The sequence below is a fragment of the Xiphias gladius genome, chromosome 23 (genome assembly GCF_016859285.1).
Source record: "Xiphias gladius isolate SHS-SW01 ecotype Sanya breed wild chromosome 23, ASM1685928v1, whole genome shotgun sequence".
Classification (NCBI taxonomy): domain Eukaryota; kingdom Metazoa; phylum Chordata; class Actinopteri; order Istiophoriformes; family Xiphiidae; genus Xiphias; species Xiphias gladius.
The window spans coordinates 7,804,387-7,829,141 of record NC_053422.1 but is presented as its reverse complement, the minus strand read 5'-3'; the positions used below and the strand labels follow the sequence as shown (position 1 = coordinate 7,829,141).

The 24,755-nt window shown below is 38.1% G+C and overlaps 1 long non-coding RNA gene across 1 annotated transcript in view; it reads left to right on the top strand.

Moving 5' to 3' along the window:
- The first annotated feature begins 3,999 nt into the window (after nt 1-3,999).
- Nucleotides 4,000-24,755, top strand: part of LOC120784873 — a 29,389-nt gene continuing 8,633 nt past the window's right edge. The window contains exon 1 of the long non-coding RNA XR_005706516.1: nt 4,000-4,097. This is a non-coding gene — a long non-coding RNA (uncharacterized LOC120784873). The remainder of the gene's footprint in view (nt 4,098-24,755) is intronic.

Sequence of the window (24,755 nt, the reverse complement as noted above, 5' to 3'; positions counted from 1 at the left end):
CGTTCATCAGTTAGAATCCCCCACAGCATGACACTTCAAGCCATCAGTCATGGATAACTGTAACAGCGCATATAGAGCATGCAGAACACATTTTGGTTCTTTATTCACTTTGTCTTGCTAAGAGGATGCTGACCTTGATATTATCAAGGCAAGGTCACATCCCATCAACACCTTGTCACCAAAGCTCTGAGGCAAATGTTAAAGTGCCTTTGGAAGGGTCACTTGCCTACTGTATTCCATCCATCATGTACGTCTAGCCTGGGGAGTCACGTCAACAATGTCATCACGCTTTTCACCAGAAAAAAAAAAAAAAAAAAAAAAAGTGGTATTTTGGAACTAAACAAACCACCTCACAGTAGGGTATTGGCCACAAAGTCTCGCCTTCCTCCAGAACTACTGTCTAAATGCCAGTTCACACCAACAGCATATGAGCTGCATCATCATCGGTTGTCATATGTCGCCAAGTCAGATTAGGCCACTGTCCTATTTCCCAACGTCAACTTGTGTCAACTCTCCAGAAAAGCGGCATCTTTATCACTTTCACTCCCAGAATGGCAGATATGGGTTACTTTACCTTGACTACTTCTTCTGAACATGCATCAGTTGATGAATATTGATGCAAAGCTCTATGACGTAGCAATTGTTGCACTTGTGTATTTGTGTGTATTTGTACAAGACCCTTGGCTGCTCCAGCAGAGGTAATGAGCCCATTGTATTACAGGATGGTAGATGTACTAAGCTTTTCCTATGTTTAAAATGTTTGCATACTGTACGTATGGTTGAAGCTTAATTAGTATTATTAAGCCAATTATGAGGCAATACATCATCTGTGTGTGGTCTGGGATTAGTTACGACTTTAACAATGTTGACTATATCAAGTTTTTTATTGTAGTAAACCTCTTAGCACTTGTTCATAGTATTTGTATCTGTATCAAACCAACACTAGCCAGGAAAACCTAAACTGTCATAAAAGTGCGACCAACCTCATTTGAGGTGACTTTACTACTCATGTTATCAGACATACATATGAAACTAAAATATGTACGTCAAAATGTAAGTCAGTTTGTCAGGGTGGTACAGAGGGAAATATGTAGGCGATTTAAAAGTTGAAGTTTATTAAAAGTTTTTCTGCGTTCTTAATTTGTTCATGTTCTAGCCACAGAGGACTATGATTTCATACTTAATTTTTATTCCAAGCAAAAATATTTCTATTATGAGTGTGCAATGACCTAACAAGTTCATTTGTTACCCACAGTCATGGGTGACAGCTGATGGCTGAAATCAAATGGCAGAGCTATCCTTACATTCCATACCTAATAATAATAATAATAATAATAATAATAATAATGTGACAATTTTGCCAAAGTTAAGTAGCATTGTCTGAGGTCATGTCCACACTGATGTTAATAAATATGAAAATACTGTTTATGTTTTGAATGTTTGCCATCAACTTTCAAACTCACCGAAGCTGTGGAGCAACTCCACATTCACAAATAATATTCCACCCATACCTAACATGAAAAGATCTGCCAATGAAAAAGTGCCAGAAGTGTGAAGACAGTAGAACAGTGAAAAGTAGTGGGCACTGAAACACAGAGCAAAATGGCTCCACATCATCTCTACTACAGGCAGGCATGATGAAACATGGAACATTGACAATAGAGTTTAGCATTTTGAGATTGATGGCCACAGTGCATACTGCAAAAAAAAAAAAAAAAAAGAAAACCTACATCTAATCTGCTTACTGCTCTTTTTTAAAGGTGTACTGGACAATATTTACCACTACCAGATAGTATAATGTGTGGCTGAATGATTGGACCATTTTGACAAACACTGTCAGTTGCTCAACTTAAAAATGTTATTAATGTTCTAAAACTGACAGCAGCAGTTTACTCTGAAGGGCCAGTGTCTTTACTAAAATCTCTCCTTCTCATTCATTCTCAGTCTTTCTCAGTCATTCTCTCTCCTCTCTCTCTCTCCTTTCTCTCTTTTCTCTCTGTCTCTCTCTCTCTGGTACAGCTTGCAGATAAGCCTGGGTAAGCCCTCTGGCTGAGGCAACAGCACAGCCCTTCCTGAATCTCATTATCGAGGCAGCACAGTTTCCAACCAACTGTCCACAGTCCAGACCCACGTTCCAAAAAGCCAGCAACTACAACCCATTTGCTGTTCCATTATCATTATAACTTGGCTTTTTATATACCTCACAAAAAGGCTACTAAAGTTATTTAACTAATATATCCAGCTGTTTCCCTTTTTTCCCTTAAAGGCCCATTTTAAACACGTAGAACCAAAAACCAAACTACAGCAATAGTAAGATTAGGATCATAGGCAAATTAACACTTTTTTTTAATCCATAACCACAATATTTCCCTAACCTAACCATAGCCAGGTGTTTCAGTAACCTAACCACAACAGTACCTAAACAATAATGAAGCTGCCAAGAACAGATAATGTAGGTATTAAATATTTAAAAAACAAAAAAACATTGGCAATGAGCATTCAAATCACACACACACACACACACACACACACACACACACACACACACACACACACACACACACACGTGTATATGAATATATATACTGTAACTGGTTTTAATGTTGTGGCTGATTGGTGTACAATTAAAGACAGAGGAGCAGAATTGCTGCCAAGAACAGTTGGATCACGGAATAAAAAAAACACGGTATAAATAGCTGCCATTTATACTTACTGCCAGTTAGGTGTTGGATGAGGACGCTAATGCTTTAGCCTTAACGTCAGAGCTCTGTGTAGGATACATTCATGCGTTTATATGCCCATTTAAAAAATGTTTTGAGGACCAAGTATGTGTCTTCAGGCAATATACTGCAAGTCTTAATGCGCTAGCATATTCTGGTGTAAGCATGCCGAGTATTTCAGTAATGGGTATTCAAGGACTGTTTTTCTACAAAAACGTAATCACAAGATGAATCAGTTTTGGCAAAATGTGCTACACTTGTTACAAGTCAATGTATTATAACGGCTTGACAACACCAACCTTACAGACGGCGGCAGAGCCAGCAAATGTCTGGAGCTTCCTGTTGACTCAGTGACGGCCACGATGCCCATAGTTTGGGCTTTGCTTCCACCACCTTTGTCACAAATCATCCTCCTTTCTTCCCGCCTTGTCCTGTCTCTGTCCCTTTTCAACAAAGATCAAAAGGGAAAAACACATTTTTACATTATATTTTGGACACAAAATGCATGTAAATGAGAAAATGAATGTAAATTTTACATGACTCATGTTAAGTAATATAAGTGTAACCAAAGGTCATGTCAGAAAATTTGTTGTCTGTTTTTCTAGATTTTTCTGTTTCCTTTTATCTTCATTCATCTTTCCAAGGTACATGAGCTCATCCAGGGCCAGGAAAATGCTTTTATCAAAAGGTCAACCAGGGACCTGAGCACTGCCATCCGTCTATTCTTAAATTCATGTGCACTCTTCTTAAACACAAATACACTATTTAAAACATTAACATGCTTTTGTAAAGTTTTCACTATGTTGAAAAAAAAAAAAAAAAACTCTGGTGAATTTACTAGTTAAAGTAACAATTGGCAGCTCCGTCCTATGTCCTCAAGAACAGCAGCTAAAAAAAAAACAAAAATAAACTAAAACAAACATTTATCTCTGAAATAGAAATATAAAGCCACCTTGTTTCTCCACACATGGCCAGTGTTTACAAATTTCACTGGTGGCAGTTCACGTAGCAACCACTGTTGCTAGCCTGAAGTTACCGTCAGTTTAAGCTAGTTAACGTAAGGTAAAGTGCACCGGGGAGATAATGAAGTCGAGTGAGCGACACGACCCGACAAACCCCCGACATATTTAGCCGTTCCGCCTTATAGGGTTGCTCGGTCATAGTATTTACCGTGTCTGAGGGGCACCCTCCCCCTGGCTGCCAACGTCAGTTTTTCTTTAACATTTAGCAGTTACTGACTCGTCCGTCGTCAGGCCCGGTCGATCGTTGTCTGGCGGCGGGCTAGTCTTCGCTCAGCAACGGCTTCGTTTCCCCTCGGCGGCAGCAAACATTAAAACACCGGGGTCCGGCGGAGCGCTGCAGCCACCCCGACCTGAGGTATTTAGACACTCTATTTTTATTTTATTTATTTCGGGGGTGGGATGGGGTGGTGTGGGGTGTGGGGGGGTGGTATCAGAAACTGCCTGAGCACAATGTTACCACTGCGGCCGGGACCGGCACTCAACACGGAAATGTGGAATCTCGCCTGGTAACTCTTCTGAGGTGTCACCCGCTGGACTGAAGTAGGACGTGAGTTAAATAAAAACTATATAAATAAATAAATAAATAAATAAACTGACAAATAAATTATTCAATAAGTGCTTTACTTTTGAGGCTTAAAAAGTAGGTCTATATTTTGCTAAGAATACTTCCATAAGCAACTTTTACTTATGTAAAGTAAAAGTTTGAAATGCAGATGAACTTGTGTTAAACAAAGCTTCTCTTTACTCCAGTAAATAGCTTAAACCTGGATTTCTTTTTTTTCTTTTATTTAAAAAAAAAGAAAGCACATATCAACACACATTGAGCTTATTTTTGAATAAGCTGTTTTCAGTTTATCTGGTTCTGGCTTCCCTGAGCTAAATCAGTTGTTGCCCCAGTCCCTGCTGCATTTTGACATGCGCTTCTGCTCTCAACATCATTATTTTGCCGGTATGCTCTCTGCATCGCTCCGCTGTGCCTTGGTCGAGTCATGAATCTCACACATTCCAACATGTTAGATGACAGAGACGCGACCAGATCTCTCTTCGTGATCAGGTTGATCTGGGCCTCAGCCGTGTTTTCATCCACACCATAAGCAAAAGGGCATTCGGGGGGGGTTTCAACTGTTGCCCATGACCCCGGCTGCCCACTCACATTCACATGTATCTCTGGCAGAGTTCATCCTTCATGGTTTGCCTGTTCATGCTTTCCTAGCTATTTGTTAACCATTTACCTAATGACTCTAGTTGCTCTGGCTGCGTAGTCTGCCCTAGCATTTGGATTCATTAAAGCCGGGGATTCTTACAAAATCTTGTCTGACAGTTTTAGCCTTGAGCTAAATGAGAGAGCTTGTCTCTACCCCATTGATCAACAGTGGAATTGAAACTCTGACATGTTAACGGAGAACTAACTAGGTGTGTGTGTGTGTGTGTGTGTGTGTGTGTGTGTGTGTGTGTATGGGGGGGGGGGCTCATTAAGCCTCATTAGAATAAAGATCAGAAAGACACCCACCACATTTCTGTGATCCAGGAGTTTTATCTTCCCCACAGTATGACAATAAATCCCCAGTCTAGTTGATTTGGAGCTAGATGTCTCCATTATTACTTAATTTTACCCCACCTCTGGGGGGGGGGTCCTTACCCAGTGGTAAGGACCAGTGTTGGAAAGAAACTAAGTACATTTACTAAAGTACTGCACTTAAGTACACTTTTGAGGTACTTGTACTTTGCTTGAGTATCTCCATTTTCTGCTACTTTACACTTCCACTCCACTATATTTCAGAGGGAAATATCGTACTATCTACTCCACTACATTTATTTGACAGCTTTAGTTACTGGATACTTTTAAGATGGAGATTTTACACAGTGGATCATATAACAAGCCTTTAAAATACAACGCATTGTTAAAGAGTAAACCAGTAGTTTCCAAAGCTTTTTTTGGCTTCTTAAGTCTTACAAAAAGCAGTGTGCAATCAGGGTCTATGAGTTTTTAACAGCTCCAACTGATTTTTCTTTCTGATTTTCCTTTCTAAACCATTTACATGGTTTCATTTCAATAAATGTTCAAATGACCCAATTTGTCACCAGAAATCAAAGATATAAGGAAAAAGTCCAAAAACTGAAAAAGGATTTCCTTTGCCATTAATCATCTCGCAACCCCTCAGATGTATCTGGTGTCCTTGTATATAAAACAGTTTAAGTAGTTCAAACTAGCTCCACCTTCAGCAGCTACAACAGTAACATGCCGCTTGCACAATGATTATTCAGTATCAATCATCTAATAATGTCATATATGATAATATATCAGTCAGAGGGACTAAACCAGAGCTTTTACTTTAATACCTTAACTAACTTGCTATTAGTACATGTGTGCTTTTACTTAAATAGGATTTTTCATGCAGGACTTTTACTTGCTGTATTGTTTACATACATTACATACATACTTTTACTTGGGCAAAGGATCTAAATACTTCTTCCCCCGCTGGTAAGAACACAGGGGCACTCAGGTAGGACAAAAATTGGGACTGAACCGGTAAAGATTAATGCTTGATGCGAAATGTATTTGTACAAAGATAAAAATGCTGTTCTTGTATAGCCACAATGGTTTTTACACATAATAAGAGGTTAAGTTTGGTGTATTGGCAGAAAAGTATAATATAAAAATCAAAAAAATATATAATTTCCCCAATGCCATCAGATGAAAAAAAAAATTTGATGAAGTGAACAATGTAATTGATTTAAAAAAAAAAATCTTACAAATGATCTTAGTTGCACCAAGGCAATACATGCTGATTTACATGAAAACCCTTTTAAATGAAAAAATGTCAGGGACATAAAGTGCCTCGAATATACTGTATATTGGTGCGTGTTTGGATCAGATGATGAGCATATCATCTGACGGCATAAATCATTATTGGTTAAGCTTAGATGAAGTGCCTCAGTGGTTCAGACATGAAAGTGTGATGTCCAACTAGCACTTTCAAGAAAGGTGTTGTTAGTGTCATGTAAATAAAGCTGAATATTACTCCTTTGCATCTTTAATAACAAGGGTGATTAAGTAGGAGAGACTGGGTTGTCCAGTGTCAAGCCTTCAACCGATTTGGACACTGATGTAATTCAAGTAGCATCTCCATCAGAGTGAGCCTAAGCTCTTACCTTAGGTTATGTAATCATGTTGATTTTAACTTTAGCTCTAGAGTGGAGCTTTCTGCCTGCAGGGTCCAAGTGTTTCTAACTTTTCTGCCTTTCAGCACATCTGTTGCAGAGGAAATGTGGATAATAATTAGGCCATTTGATAATTCCTGAGGGGTCTGAAAGTTCGTGTGGGTTTAAACTCTATGTTTTTTATGTTTATGGAGGGTTATTGTTTGTAATTAAATAGGAAGATGCTTTTAGAGATGGTGCATTTAGTGCAAATAAAGTCTGTTGTGCCAATCATGTTTGCCAGAAGAGTAACAGCAGTTAAATCTCTTTTTTTTCCCTCAGTCTGTTCTTGTACACAATAGAGTAATTTAATTCATGTTTTCTGGTACCATCTTAACTACTCTATCATTAAGATAGAGTCATTAAGAATCGTTTGGGAACATGTAATGCACTGGCCCAATATTCTCCTGCTGTGCCCAGAAAGGTCAATAACAGCAAGCCACCGTTGTTCTTGACGCCTTTTACGTGGGTGTTTATATCGTAATTTGTTACTTTGATCAGCATAACATGTTTCTCGTTGAATACAATTGTTTCTGAATTTGTTCATCGCCAATACCAGTAGGTTAAAACAAGCCAGTAAAACATATTGTCCATATCCACCCTGTCACACTTCAGACCACACATACATTTTGTTGACATCAGAGAAAATTATGTCCGAAAAAGAAATTAATTATTAAATCTCTGTGGAAACATTTTTGAAATAGACTTAAGTTTTAGGATTTTTGAATAGGACCCGTTAAACTTGCTCTTTGACTTGTTTTAACATACACATCACAAAAACAGATGAATCTATGATGACTGCACTTGATTAACACACTGCTTGTTAAACATTTTACTCTTTTTTTGGTTTGTTTTGAACCCACTAAACTAAAGGAATCCCGAAAGAGTAAATTCACTGTAATGCCACAGTCAGAACATCTTACATTAGTGTTTGCTCTGTTGCAGGTTTCCTTACATGCGGAATTTAAAATGATGAGGTCATTGTTGTTCAAACAAGAACAACTTGAGTCATAACTCTGCCTTGACTAACATAATAAATCATGTTTAGCATCACATACATTGCAGTTAACCCTGCTTGATTTATTACGGTCAAATATCACGATGGATGTTACTTTTTAAAATCACTATGCTCTGCTGCATCATCTAAGTAGCAATGCAGCAGCTAAACAGAATTTCCATATGCTGTTACTTTTGATATAGATACAGTATGTGTGGTACAATAAAGGAATATTAGGAAAGAATACAATGTGTATTGTTAAAATGATAAGAAATAAAAATGCTAAATGATAACAGTATATCTTTTAACAGAAGAACACTTTGCACATCTATTACATGAGACAGGTGCATAGAAAAGGGATAAATGGTCCAAAGTAGCAAACAAAATCCCGCTCACTGTTTAACTTGCAATGATACATTTATTTGCAACGTTTCAGGGCCGTTTCAGACCTTCCTCAGTTAGACAGTGTGAAGGATTGTTTTCCCTATTTTGTCTGCTAACACTATATCTTTTCAAACTGCTTTTATTTCTACAGTTAGGACCAAAAGTATACTATTGTATGCTTGTAAGGGACATGTATTGTAGGTCTTTAGAGAATTATATTATATGTGCAACTCATTTATTGTTTGCAGAATTGTATTCTACCACAAACATTTAAAAATTTGGATTCTGTATCATTTTCTTGGGTTTGACAATGTGTCTGCTTATTGTGGATTACATTATGTTTCTACAAAATGTTCTTTGTTCTCTTGTCTGGTTTTTACATTTGAAGTGAACATGGAAAACATTTTTGGGGTTTGAAAGAAGATAAATGCACTAATGATTGATATGCTAGAAACTGTTAAATTATTTCAGATGCTTTGCTTTCAAAGCTTTGATGAATACAAAACTAACTGCAAGTGAAAACTGCAAAACAGAAAGGATTTTTTTTTTTTTAATGCTAAATAGATAACAGGTGTTTCAACTGGCCAACCTGATTCCTAAAAGTTGACTGTGATACGTCTGACAAAAACTTCTCACACTCCTGTGTGTGTGTGTGTGTGTGTGTGTGTGTGTGTGTGTGTGTGTGTGTGTGTGTGTGTGTGTGTGTGTGTGTGTGTGTGTGTGTGTGTGTGTGTGTGTGTGTGTGTGTGTGTGTGTGTGTGTGTGTGTACCTATCCAACAGTTGTCCAAGCTGTCATTACACACTCACCAACAGTGGAACTGTGAGCCAACAGGGCACAAGCTTGCATGGGCAGCAGCGGTGTGGAGGGATAGTACTCTGGCAAGTGCAGGCTTGCTGTCTGCATGGTCCCTCATTTCCCAGACCCCTGGAATATTTACTTTGGACTTCAAAATCCAGTGAGCCTCATAAGGATCAAACTCATATTCTGAAATCTTCCAAAAAGTCTTCTAACACCAGGAGTTATTTGGTCAGACAACTGGCTCTTATTTCCTAGCATCTTTGAATGTGTACTTTGGTTGTTTGAGTTCAGAATTCAATGAGGTTCATAAGGATTGAATTCACAACCTCAGATCTTCTAAGTGGCCCTCTGACACCATGCGCTATTTGGTTGGACAGCAGAATTTTATTTCCTAGAGCATTTGAATGTTTACTTTGGGTGTTGAACTTTGGAATTCACTGCAGGTACTGAGGCTCAAACAGAAAAACCTCAAACCTGTAGAGTAGTCCTCTAAATCCATGACATATTTGAAAAGAGACTGGATTGGACTTCAAAACTTAATGCATCTCCCACAGATCAAACCCACAGCCCTAAATCTACCAAGCCGTTCTCTAACTCTTTGAGCTAATTTACTGTCTCACCAGCCTTTACAGCACCCAGAGGAAAGACTCAAAGTACAACAAATTGCGAGAGGATCATACCCACAACCTCAAAACTTACTGAATGGTCCTGTTACTCCAGTGCTTTTCCACATGGCCACCATAACCTGCCAAAGGATGTATCAACCTTTTTGTTTGGACAGCACACGAAGGAGAGAGTCAGAAGGGCTAGGAAAAGAGTGAAACAGTCCTTAACTAAATAACTCAGCTTGGACTGCTTGGAAATTCTGAGGTTTGATTTTTATCTTTTTATTTTATTTCTATTTAGTCCAACACAATTCAGAGGCTATAAGAAACATAGCAAATATCTGAAATTTTGAGGTTGTAGGTTCTATCCTCAGGTAACTGAGGTAAATTTTGAAGTCTGACTTCCAAAGGACGGACACAAAAGGTATAAGAAACACTGCTCAAATGGTCCTGACCAAATGGCTCAAGGAGTCAGAGGACTGTTGAGAAGTTTGTGATCAACTATACAATCATGGTGATGCTCACTAAATTATGAAGTCCAGTATGCAAATTAGTCAAAAGCTCGTTTTACAACTGGCTCTGGTTGTTAGAGGAGTGCTTGGAAGTTCTGATGATTTGGGTTCGATCCTTATTAGTCTCAGTGAATTTTGTCCAACACCCAAAGACTCAAATGCTTTAAGACATACAAATTTGAAGTGTCTGACCAAATGGCTCAGGGTGTTATCGACTGCTCTGAAGTTCTGAAGTTGTGGTTTCCATCCTTGGTGAATTTTGAAATCCAACATCAGATGAAAGACTTAAGGACTCTAAGAAATGATGGTCAAGTTTCTCTGACCAAATAATATAGTGTCTTCAGGACTGCTTGAAACTGAGTCCAAAAATAAAAGTGAAGACTGAAAAGTGCTCAGAGCGAAGCTGCCAGTGCAGCTGGTAGCATGGTAGGTTTCTTTGCAACCGTAAGGGGCCAGTGACACAAAGTGTGGTTTAAACACTGCCCTTTCTGAGTTCCCTGGAGTGTCAAAACAAATTCTAATTCTTCCAAGAAGTCACCTCTTGACAATTCTAGAAGAAAATTACACAAGAACTTTTGCAATTATGAAATCTTACTCCATATTTATTTTAAGAATTTTTTATTTCTTTTTTGTTTTTGCAAAAATAACTACAAATAGTGGTCGACGTATTCTGAGTTCACTGTTGGTAAGGTAAGGAGTGTGTGTGTGTGTGTGTGTGTGTGTGTGTGTGTGTGTGTGTGTGTGTGTGTGTGTGTGTGTGTGTGTGTTAGAGCTTTCTGGTGTTTAATTTATTTGATTTAAAAACAGAGAGGGAAAGGTACACATCCTGAGTCTACTCTGATAAGCCTGTTCTTACTTTCTGTCTCCCTTTGATGCTTCTTTTATGCAAAGAGGTTTTTTTTAAAACTTTGCTTCAATGACAGACAAGCAGATGTATGTATGTACTTTTTGAAACAAAGTAAAAATGCCACATGCCTCAGCGAAAGGACAAAAGGGAAAAGCAAAAGAAGGAAATTTCCACATTGTCATTAAGACAGATTAATTGATCTTGGTTTTAAGATGTTAAAATTTACATAGACAAGAATACCAGAATTTAATGGGTTCTTCCCTGGTATGAAGCAATGTTCCCCCCTCTGCTTGACAAGCCTCAGCCTTTGTCAACGGGACATGGACACACCCACAAAAATTAAGCAATAGATGCAATGGCTAGTAGATAGCTTAGCTTCCAGAGACAATAGCTTGCTGCTGCCATAAGGAGGCAATAAATTAAAGGATGAATGCAAACAATATCAGGTCTTTCATGGGACAAAAGGCTGTTCTGATATGTAAGGTGAGATATCGCTTACAGATCAGTGGGGGGGGTGGCCTTGATGTGAGATAATACAAATCTCTCAAAGTGCTTCAAAGAACTTCATAACGACTGGGGTTAGGGCAACTGGGCAAGAGTCATTTATGCTTTTAACTGCTGTCTTAGTGGGCACAGTGACAATGGTGGTGGATTTAAGACAGGTTGGGACTACAACCTGTTGTAGACAGAGGTTAAAGATGCTGGTGAACACCCCTATTAACTGACACCCTGAACGGTCCTGCTGCCTTATTGATGTCTGTTTTCATCACAATGGATCTCAACCGGTGGAGCTTTAGGACAAGTACATGCTCTTCCTTGGACAGTGCCATTTGAGACTTCACTCTGCTTTTTTGGTTTTAGACTTGGACAGTTTTAACAGCTGGTCTTGTTCTACAGATTGGAAGTTTGGAAGATGGTCACATTTCCAGTGAGATGTGGTGTGTTAAACGAAATTGTGGAGTCGGGGTGGTTGTGTATGCTCCTAGGAAGTTTGTGTAAACTTGGTCAAGAATATTTTTGTCTGTGGTTGGAAAGTTAACATTTTTTTGAGTTTGGGCAGTATCGTCTTAAGTTCCGTGTGATTAAAGTCTCCTGCAACAATCATTCAGCTGGTTATTGAAAATGCTATGCAGTTTCTCCAGGGCTGTCTTAGCGTTAGCACGTGGTGGTATGTAAACAGCTATGATTAAGATGGCAGTAAACTCTCTCGGCATAAAGAAGGGTCTGCATCTCAAAGCCAGGTATTCTGTGTCTGGGGAACAGTGTGTCCCAATAATGTCTGTAGCTGTACACCGATCATTATTAACATATATACACACTCCTCCACCATTACTCTTACCGGAGTCTACTCCTGTGTGCTTGGCAAACAGAGCAGCCCGCTAGCTTGATAGCTGCGTTGGGAATGCTGCTGTCCAGCCAAGTCTCTTTAATGATCGTCATGTAATCCTCTGTCTTATTTCATCCATCTTGTTGATGAGTGTCTGGGAATTGGTAAGGAAGAGACTCGGCAGGGCTGGTCTGTGCGGGTTAGCTCTCAGCCTCGCTTGTTGGCTGGCTCTCTTGCCCCGCTGTTGTGTTCTGTCCTTGCACCTCTTCCGACGCCTCTTAGATGATAATTCTGCTGGGCACCTCAGGCCGGAGGATCTTCAGCGGAATAGAGTTCAGGCCTTCGGAAGTGTAATCTTGAAACAGATTTCCGATATTACGAAGTTTGGTTTGTTTGTTGTGTATACGTGGACCGAATGTTTGAACTAGTAAACCTAACACACACAAAATAACAAAAACAAAAAAAATACTGTAATGTTTGCTTGTTTGAAAGATGATGTTTACTGAGAATTGCACTCTAACTCCATTGCTTGGGTGTCATCCAACAATACACTACAGTGTTTGTGTAATGTACATTGTCAGTCTCATGTCCACTGTATCAGAGAAGGATTGTATAGTGAAGTATTTAAGCTTATTATATGATTTTTATTTGTACTTTCATTCGGATTATCTATGGTCATCATAGACCTTTTTATGTTAAAAGTTTCTCATTAAGTAAAATGCACTTTTGAGGCCTATGATGCTCTCCTTTTGGCACAGTACATGTTTTATGTAGGCGAAACAGAGAACAACACAAACAAAAACATAATTGTCAAAATGAAATTACAGGCACTAATTAAAGTAATTATCATGACAAAATGACATCTGTAACATCACTAAATACATTAATAACCATCAAAATGATATGCCAATAAACAAGATTTACATTCTCTGTTATATCTTTGTATCCTGTAGGCAAAGGTCAGAGAAGTACATGTGTAGGCGGCAAAATACGACTTCAAGGTGTGTAGCAGTGAGTCAGATAACGCTATGTCCTCAGACAAGAATGTTGTCAATAATTATTAGTTTAACAAAACATTTTTCAAAAAGAGTCTACCCACAGTGGAATTGTTTTTAGCATAAAAAGATTTCACATTCAAAATGAGGACGTTTTTACAGGTAAACCCCAGGTACACTTAACTATGACACATGTTGTTCTTATTATACAAAGGCTGCAATCAGAGAAACCATATTGTCAACTTGTGTTTTTAATCAGTTGTATTTAATATGTAGCCTTTGTGAATTAATAACCTGTGAGTAGCCACTATACTGATGCTGAAACCGTAACAAAAAATACATGCTAGAAGACAGTCTTTTCTTAATGGAAGTCTTGACCAACAAGGTAATTATATGATAACTTAATTTCTGAAAAGGTGATATTGGATACTATCTCTACATTGCAACAACTGGTGATTTTGTCTAAATCCATCTTCTTTTTTAAAAATAATCATTTCACCTAATGCAACTTTGAGCCACAACAGTAGATACCCTACACGGCAATTACGCACACTGGTGCAGGAAGTTATTTTTATTAAGCTGTCTCCAGACACGACCTGTACATGATGTGTGATACTGTGTTTAATTAACTTAGCATTCTAACACTGCAGAACAGCTGTTACGAGACATCAGTCATTCTGATTCACCATAAGCTAAAATGCATTCAAAGCCCTTAGCCATCAGTTAACATTATGTACTGAATATTCAAAGAGTGTAGTATTTAAAAGTCATCCTGCTTGCATTGCCTTGGCCCGTAGTCAACATGACCCCACTGTGACCCCAGTATTAACCACCTGGCATGGGCTGGATCCCACCCAGCTCCCTGACTTACTGTATAATAATGTATAATTATCTCTCAAACCTTGAAAGAGGTTGCCCTACTCTCTTGTGTATAAGATTCTGCCTGAAGTGCTGCGTTAGGCTGTCAACAATTGCTGAATAAGTGTATGCTGAAGCTCTGGGTGCTTTTGATGTCGTAAGTATGTTTCTTTAATCAAGACTTATCCAAGGAGATAATAGCTTCATAGATAATAAAACGAATATAATGTGGTGGTCATTAAGGATTAAACATTTAAAATTACAAGTGAATGGACAAGTAAGCCCTGAAGACTGTCCTGTCCTTCACAACTCCCTGCTGTCTGCTCATGGGCACACATTAATACTGCAATAATCCTCTTTGACTTTTTGCCATTTAATACATATAGTGTATGCATGAATTCATCTAAAATTTGTGATAGCAACGTCTATTTATGGGTAGAATTAAGACTATTACCTACTTTCAATTCTGTATTGGGTTTATTAGCAATAGCCTGACTCAGAGTTAATGCTGAATTTTTGTAGAAAATTGATACTGAGAGGAAATGTTGTGTTTATAATCCATACTTCGACTAACAAGATATCTTGGTGGGCAGTTATTTGCGTTCCTATAGGGAACAATTTAAGCGACATTCGTTGTTTACGGTGAATAACACCAATTCATTTGATGTTGCATATTAGGCTGGGATTTGCAAAAACATACCTAAACTCTCAAGTAGGACATCCATCTCACCGGACTGTTTTTCCTCATTGAATGTAGGGAATGCAGAGGTCCAAATTATAGCTAGATACTGATAGATACTGAGCTCTTGCTAAGCTGAAACTGGAAAGACTCATCATAAAACGTTTTTTTCCTAAAATTTTTTCAGAAATATATGAGCAAAAAAAAAAAATATGTCTTGACTACATCTTACATTGGTTTTATGCAAAAAAAAAAAAAAAAAAAAAAAAATTCAATTGTAGCTTCTTTTTCCATTCTTCTCTTAAAACATCTTCCTTCCTTCCTCCTGGATATTCTTTCCAACTCCAGCTGTGGAAAATAAATATTCGAGAATGAAAAAGAAAAGAAGAGCTGGCTGGGACAGCTGGGACATATATATATATATAAAATATATAACACTATGCAGATGAGAGAGATGAGAGAAGTGTTGAAGAAAAATTCTATAACTGTGCTAATCTGCCTGCCTGACCTGCTCACTCTTGCTTTTCACTGCAATTAAATGCAATTTACTGAACACTACTGACACTCACACATGCAATTGAACATAATATGGCTAAATAGCTGTGTGTGAATGTAATTCTTAGAAAAATGTCTATAAAACCTGACAAACAGTAAAAAAGACACAAAAGGTTTCTTCATTATCTCACTCTAACATATCTATCCTCATCTAAGAGTATGTTAACTACTTTTGTAATGTATCTATGATTATATAAAAAATTCATTAAAATTTTCATTCACTGACTGTTAAAGCATCAGACTAAGATCTGTATTTGTTTTGTATATATATTATATTTTATTATTATGTATAATTTATTATACAGGTGCTTTATGATATGGTAGTAGTAAGGGCAAAAGGATATGAAAGGGAGGCACAAAGGCATCAAAGGTGTGTCTGGTGAAGGGAGCACAGTGACACTTCTGTTCTTACATTTAGTTTTCCTGATTGAATGTAGGGAATGCAGAGGTCCAAATTATAGCTAGATACTGATAGATACTGAGCTCTTGCTAAGCTGAAACTGGAAAGACTCATCATAATAACTACGTTTTCCCTAAATAATTTTCAGAAATACTGTATGAGCAAAAGCTGAATATGTCTTGACTACATCTACTTGGTCTTATGCATTTTGGGAAAAAAAAAAAAATAATTCAAGCTTGAGTTTCCATTTCCATTTGTCTATAGTTCTTAGTTATTCATCCTTACATCTTCTGATATTCAACATCCAGCTGTGGAAACTAGTGTATTAATACAAAATGATCGAGAAAGGCAGAGCTGGGACAGAATTCGGTCATGTGTATATATAACATATAAAATGTCAACACTTACTGCAGATGTGAGACAGAATGTTGAAGGCAAGTGAAATTCAAATTCTTCTGACCTGCTCACTGCCTGCTTTGCTTGCCACTAACTTACTTACCGAAACCTCGAACACTGACACTGCTGACTGACACCACTGAACTGAACAAGCTATATGTGAATGTGAATGTAAATCTATGAAAAAATGTCTATAAAACCTGACAAACAGTTGTAAACGAGGACAAGGTCATTTCAACATCTCACTCTAATACATCTAAACTCATCTAAGGTATGTGGAGTAGTAAGTGCATTTGTAAATAAAATCTATGATTATAAAAGGAGTGCAGATTAAATCTTCATTCACTGACTGCAAGGATATTGCACTAAAGATCTATTAAAGATCTGTATGTATAATTATGTATGGTTCTTTTATTATGTACCTTTATGATGTTACTTCCCATAAGGGTAATTTTTTACAGTAAGACGAGGCACAACAAAAGGCAGTGGAAAGGTCAAGAGTGGAAGACAGGATGGTTTGTTTTACTCATGTAAAAGTAAAAATGTCACACAATTCAGTATTTGCCAAAAATAGAAGAAAGAAGTAACAAGTGTTTAATCATTTGCATTTTGTCATGAGCCAGCACTCAGTGAGGAAAATATTACAATGCAGTTGTCATCTTTATGTGGTCTTGAGAAGTATGAAATAATTTCAATCCAATATTAGATATAATATGATTCTTGTCTGACACTTATTTGGTGTTCCTTATGTCCTGTTATCATGTTGTCCATTCCATTTTTATTTATTTGGACTGTTTTCTTTATTCATTCTGACGCGTATTATATTGTTATCTCACCCTGCCCAGAACAATCTCTGTGGTGCAACATAGCGTTGTGGAACAAAATAGTTGAATTACTGTATGTGCATCTGACTCTCCAGCATTTGTTACTAAGTGTCCTGAAATACAACCTTGCTTTTTCCTTCCATTGAAATGATTTTGCACTGTCACTCAGCAATCACACTGCGAGTTGTTAATGCAACTGTTTTCAGCATTTACAGAGCAGTGGCATCGCAAATCAATTATCAACTGAAAAAAAGAAAAGAGAAAAAAACCCTTTTGTAAGAAGGGCTTTTTTCAGAATCATAAGTTGCATTCTATATTTTAACTGACAATGCTCTGGTCTCTGCTGGTCCCCTTTCTTTACTGCAACTCTAACAAGATATCCGTGTTAACTATGCGGGCCAACCACGTATGTGTTTGGTAGTCCTACAAACCTCAGTTTTATATTTGAATTATTACACATTTTTCCTTTTGCATTTCTCATTTCCTTAATGTTAACATTATTTTTCAACAGTGCTAAAATGTTAGGCCCATTTGCACTCCTTTTTTTTTTCTCCTCACTTTGTATTACTAGATGCAACTCTGTTGATCAGCATCTTCTTGCATCAGAAAAACCTTGTCCTAGCATCTTCAATCTCAAAACTCAGTAGACATAATGTCCATGTTAGAGGTGTATCTGTATAACTGTCACTGAAAATAAAAGTTACATTAGTTGTTGAAATGGCAAGTAAGTGACTAGAAATAACCAAATTTTAATTAGTTTTAATGGAGACCCAGAAAAAGAAAAAAAAAAACACACAGGACCTACTTGAGATAGCAGTGCAGCACCACAAGGCAAAAACATGGCTACATCTATCAGTTGAAAGAAAGCTGAAGAGAAGAAAAACAATTTAACAGAGGAACTGAATTCTTTAAAGAAGATGTGTTTGACAGAAGATTTGATTTTATCTTTCAGACAAAAAAGTTTTACATCATAAAAAGTGCGTTCGTTCCTTGGCATCTGCCAGTATTTGGCGCACTTATCTGAGATATAATATTATCCAGGTGTTAGTAAAGTGTCATATTCTACCCCTTGTACCAGTTTGATCTGTTCTTAAAGAATGTCAGTGGAAACCTGAGGCTTTCACAGTAGCTCAGTGCCCCCACAGTGATGGAGAGACGCCCAGCAGCTTTACAAATACCACGTCTTCATAAAGGAGAGAAAGGCAAGTGTATGTTTTCTTGGAGAGGACACCCCCCCTCCGCTTACATGTTTTTTTTCACTGGTTGTTGGAACTGACATGGATATTAATCATCATGGTGAACGCGATGAAATCAATAACATCAACTGCTATAACAAAAGTAATCCAAGGCTCACTGTGATAAGCCAAACTATAACAGCCTGACATTGGTATAACAACGAAACACTGTGAACAGAATCTTTATGTAGCATACCTGAGTGTCGCTGCAGATTTGACACGCAGTTAATATAAATCTGCACAAGTGCACCAAATAAAGTGGCACTGATGCAGAATTGCTCTTTGTGACAGAGAGATTTATGAGGGGCATAATGTGAGAATGTGTCACTTGGATGCGTTACCCCAAAACAAGTAATGAAAAAAAAAAAGCCACACGTATAGGAAAAAGATATTCAATTACACAAGCTTACAGATGTATGGTTAACCCTAACTTATAAATATTAATGCAGACATCATCCAAGTCTTCAGCAGGAACTATAATGTGCAATCTGTGAAAATGGACTCTTTATATCAGCTATTTCATTTCTTGTTGTGGCTTGGAATTCAAACAAAAGCGAATGGTAACCAACTTCCCCATCCACACATTCAATACTAGTTGTAACAAATCTGATCCCAACTACATTGAGGAATAAATTTTTTTTTTTTAATTTTCATAATTTATTTATTTAAATAATGAAAGAAAAGTATACCCACCTGAAAACGTACAGTGAATGCTACTCGACCACTTTAAGACACTATATAAAGTGTATCCAGGGAATTCATTATGTCAGAGAATGTAAACTCAATCAGAGTCACGACTGTAGGAACATGCTGTTTGATATTTACAGTATGCAGAAACAAGTCAACACGTTGCCTTGCAACACAGAACACACATACAGAACAGGGACAGCAGGTCCGCAGATAGTATACAGCACAAGGTGACAGAGCAAGATATACCGTACTGGAGACTATGTATATAAATTAAGCATAGACATTAAGCATCCGGCCGCTATGGGCATTCAGGTAGAATGGAGTACAATATAAGTGCACATGTATACAAGAGTGATTGTGTCTCAAGCACTATTGAAGTCATATGGTATCAGGTTGGTAGCTGTGTGGGATGAAATGCCTGAAATTAGTTATGAGCACAATTATGGAAGCTAAGGTGGTGTGGTGCACAAAGGTGTCTCTATTACTAACTTCTTTTATTTAATCTGAGCAGCTAAATGAATGAGTAGCCATGTTGCAATTGGCATTCATGCCATTGATTGCACAAACTGGATCAAATGGTGCCACACTTGTCTGCTAAACAAGTGAATAATGAAGATTTACATCAACAATTAGGGCGTCAAACATTAACTGCCATCGTCACACCGCTTGAGTCAGTATATCAAGGTTTTCATGCAGGTTTAGCACAGCTCCATGGGATGATCAATTGCCAGGCACAAATTCCCAGCTATCGTCGAGGCACATTTGTCAAAGTGAGCTTTTAGAATGAAAAAAAATCCGTGGTAAATTATCCCTGGATCTGAGGCGCTGCATTCTGTCTTTACCTTTGTGTCTTCTGTTTGCTTCGGTAGCCCACAGGAACATACATATGTGTCAAAAAAGAAAAGACAACATAATGGTGGATTTCTTTATGCGTAATGTCGCATTATTTCCCAGGTGCATTGTCGTTGCCACTGCATTCTCATCACTGGTGGCACTCAGGACAGCCTACGGGAGACGCCTGCTGTTATTTATTATGGCTTAATAGCTGCACGCCTGCCAAGTCGGGAAGCGGTCAATAAGAAAAAGTGGCTGTGAAAGTGTTTCATATTAAATGTGTCAGTGTTTGTTGAATACAGAGTGAGCCTCACAACTCTGTAAAGTGAAGAAAAATTGCACTTGAATCAGGTTCACCTTCAGCCCTTATTTGATCTGTATTAATTCCGGGGTGTTGTGATTAGTCAAAGACAGCCTTTGTTTGGATCAGAACTGACATAGTAGGGTGAAGACCTGCGAGGTTGATAGCAGTTCAGTCAACACAAGTAAAGTCTTGACTCTGGAGACATAAACAAAACAGCTGAATTATAAGAAGTACGGCATGCAAGTTCTATTTTGCTCTCATTGTTTATAGCTTAAATATTTGCTGAAGTGGTAGAAAAACATATTCAGTCCCCTCATAGTCTGTTTTCTAGAACTGCTCTGGAAGAAGGGGTGTTGAACATAGATGGGAAATACTCATTTTATATCAAATTACTGGATTAAACAAAGCACAAATACCTTTATCCATTACTGGAGTAATCATTTCTTCATTACTGTACATTGTAGTGACTTGTACTCATTCAACTTTATTGAAAGATCATCATGAATTAAAAAAACATTTCAAAATCAGAATCAAACACTTTGTTGATCAACACAAAGCAATTGCTTTGTTACAGTTGCTCAACACTCAGTTACTTAAGGAAGTGAGCAAGTAAAAAGTAACATATACTATAAATAGTCATAATATACACAGTAAGTGAATAGAAAAAGTACAAATATAAATGTGAAAAATGTAAAAAGTAATGTGTGAGGTAGAATCAAAGTATGGACAAAAGTGCAAAAACTGGAAACATGCAAGTAGATTAACAGTAATTTATCGGTAAAATAACTCTCATGTGTTTAGTGGAGCACTTAGTCATTCTGAGTTTCTGGCTAAACATGCTCCTCTGGCTAACCAGAATGCTGTGTAGAGGGTGGGAGACGTTGTCCAAGATGGAGAGGAGTTTTGACAACATCGTACTCTCCACGACTACATGCAGAGGGTCCAGTTCCACCCCAGGACTGAGTCAGCCTTCTGAATCAGTTTGTTGAGTCTGTTGGTGTTGGCCACCCTCAGGCTACTGCCCCAGCAGACCCCAGAGTACAAAATGGTTCTGGCCACCACAGACGGATAAAACATTCTCATTCCTGCCTCCGTAGGAAAAAGAGCTTACTCTGGCCCTTAGGGAGCCATAGAGTCCCTGGTCCAAACTTGAAACTGCAATGGCAGAAACCCAAAAATGTAAAATGTAGGAAACGGCAGTCAGAAGGAAGTGCCTATGTGCATTTTTTTCGGATTTTCCTGTAATGTGCTGAAGCTTTTAATGGGCTTACGTGTAGGTAGTGGAGGTTGCACTCCCTCAACGGTAAAGTGGGTGGATTACCTACTGAGTTGCCACCATTGGTGCTAGAATGAGCATGTGTACTTTTAAATACCAAGGGGTGATTTCTGAATGAATTTGTTCCCTCCTTCTCCCCCCGTGTGATGTCACTCAGGGGCTCAAAACACTATATAACGTAATAGAATTATAACTGTCATTGTGAATGTGGAGTTGAATGCTGCAGTCATGATTCATTCCTTCCATTAAAGGTAAGCCTTCCCAATCCATGTTTGACAGGGAATATTTACTAAACCCATATAACTAAGTGCCTTGTTATCCTTGAATATGTAATGAATTTAACCTCACGGAGCTCAAAGAATTTGATGAGCAAGCCCACGACTTTATGTTCAGGGATGAGGTTGATGGCTAATATGGTCTTTAGAAAAACAACGATTTTGCCTTTCTACAACTATTTGGCATGCGTCAGTGGTACGTGTACAATGGATAATCTGCTCCAAATATAGGAATTCAAAATCATACTTATGAGCATGTGTGCCTCACGTAAGTGGTGGAGATAGATATTGAAATATACTGAACGTTAAATTTTCTTTTCCAAGATCCACCAAAAGGCACAAGGCAAGCTGATGTGGGTTGTTGAATAAATATTGGTTTGAAGCCAACATTAGAAAGCTACAGCCTTTGATTTTATTATTATTATGCCTTTGGCTACTTTTTCTCTCATACTATGTCCCTAATCTTCTAATCAACCAATTTACCCAGTGATTTTTATTACACAGCAACACAGCAATGTGCATTTCCTTGTACCCACATTTCAAGATCCGGAGGCTCAAAGGTACTTCAAACAGTGGTTGGATACACCCTCATAGTTATCACATTTTCCATTTCTATGCACTTCATGGTCTGTTTGATGTTATTCATGAGCTGTAACTGAAAGTAATACAACTGCATGGGGCCAGAAAACGCTTTTGAATACAAAGTATGGGCTGCTGTGCTGCAGGATCATATACATACCTGCTCTTAATAATGGATTGGAATTAAATGCCGCCTATCAGGCATTACTGCACACTTCGGTTTGTGCCTTATGAAGTGGGGAATGGAGGTGGAGTTCTCAGCTATCTGTGGAACCGTTATTAAGTGTTTGTTTTAAATTATGAATTTCATAATGGGTGTTCTCTCATTATTATGCAAATAGACTTATGATAGATTTTAAAATGATGCCCGGGTTTTGTCAAATCTGAATTCTAAGACCTCCTAGTATGACTTCAGTCTATCTGCCCCTTAGCCTGTAAAAAAAAAAAAAATGCACACATAAAGCACATGTTATAAATAAATTAACACTTATCAGTAATGTTTCAATAAACTGTCTCTCATTGTGAAGTTAATTCATCATCTCTGGAGGGAAGGCAAATTTATGTATGAGGCACACAAAAGACAATAATCAAAGTTTCTAAGTCTGCCCACAGGAAATCACATTTTGTTTTCAGATAATTTAATGACCCATTGCCTTGGTCAGGTCTTGCTAAGATAACATTTCTGTTTGCTTCTGTGTGTACTCTGTGATTTTTATTCCCAACCTCATTTTCCTTTATCCCCATTCCTTCATTTTTCAAATGATTGCAAAAAATTAGGAAACTGGGTCTTGATAGATCTGTGCAGCTGAATTCAAGGCTTAATGGGTGAGTCTGTATAGATATATATGTGCATATACAATATTAATATGCATTGTCTTGGTTTAACTTATAGCCATGGAATGAAGAATGCAGTCCAAAAAAAAAAACGCTGCTTTGAAACCCAGAGCGTCAACTGAGGGTTGTATAATACATTCTCACCAGTCTGTGGGTGGAATAGATTAGCCACTACTACTATGTAAAGTGGATTTGTCATTTTCCTTTAAAAAAAAACCGCTAAAGATGTTGAGGTTTCTGTCTCACTATGATTGCCACCAAAACAACTCTCCAACCCTGTTTGGGATAGTGTGGCTCATCAGACTTGTATGCGTACTGCATTATGTGATCATGACACGGTGAATAAAAGTCAGATAAAAAAAAAACATTTACTGCATGTTATTTCCTCTCCTTGTTGTATTCCATCCCTTCTACTTGCTCCTCATAAAGTAGACATGCCCCTAATACTGCCTATTAAACATTTCTTAAATTCAGCAACCCTTGCCTGGGCACTGGCTGTTCTCAACACCGGCTGCTGTTCATTTGGTGACTTTCGCGGAGGAGTAGATCAGTGCTTCTCATTTCTTGGTTATCATGCCAGCTATTTGTCTACCTTTTTGGATGGACGAAGGCAGAACTCCTTGATTTGATCCAGTGTGAGCCTGGAACTTTGCAAGATGGACATAAAATGCCCTCACTCTCTCAAGTCCTAATGCACCAAGCCACTCCTAACCAGTTTGTGTTCCCTGATTGTTGTTTAATGCAGATGCCAGTTAGACACTGCGGGAATGTCTCCCTTTGTGTTCTCCTATTGCACTTTTTGAAATCAGCTTTGTGCCAGTGTTGCCAGCATCAAAGTGCAATATGCCTTAACACTCTGTTCATGTCAACATGACATACAAAGCTGATTATCTCTGGCTAGAGAGTCATTTGGTCTTGTCACTGTGGACCTTACAGCAGCCATATTGTCCTTTATGACATTGTTGGCCAAGCATGTACCAGGCTTTGGGGCTTTATGTTGGCTTGTGCTATAATGAAAGTTGAATCCCCACTACAAATGTCCTTAATTATGATTTTGTTTCCTACTGTTTGATAGGATGAGCCTCCAATAACACTGAAGCAGGGATAAGTCAGCTGGGACATTCACCAGTGCCTATGCTCCCATTTCAAATCATAGACAGTCCTCACATCAAAGGTACTCAAAGACTGTCTCTCTGGTCAAAGCAAACAACAAACAAACAGATGAAGCAGCCAATCACTGGCGCTCGTACTCCAATGAGAGGAGCTTATTTCTAAAGTTAGGGAAGTGGATTGGAACAGACTTATAGAGAGGGACATAAAAGCAGGGATTACACTGCACACCTTTGATACCACAAAGTTTTGATACTGATACCAAGTTTGGTTTTGTGCTATTACGTATATAAATTTTAAACACATCTCCCCTGTTCGCATTAATACCTTGAGGACGTGGTATTCAAAAGACACGTTCAGATCGAGCTGTCCCCATAGTGTGTTGAGACATGGTTGCAGAAAGTACCAGTTACTGCAATTTCATTCACTCCTAGTATGACCACTTTGAAAGCCAGAAATCCCAGACACTGGAGGAGTAAGTTGAGTACTGATATTG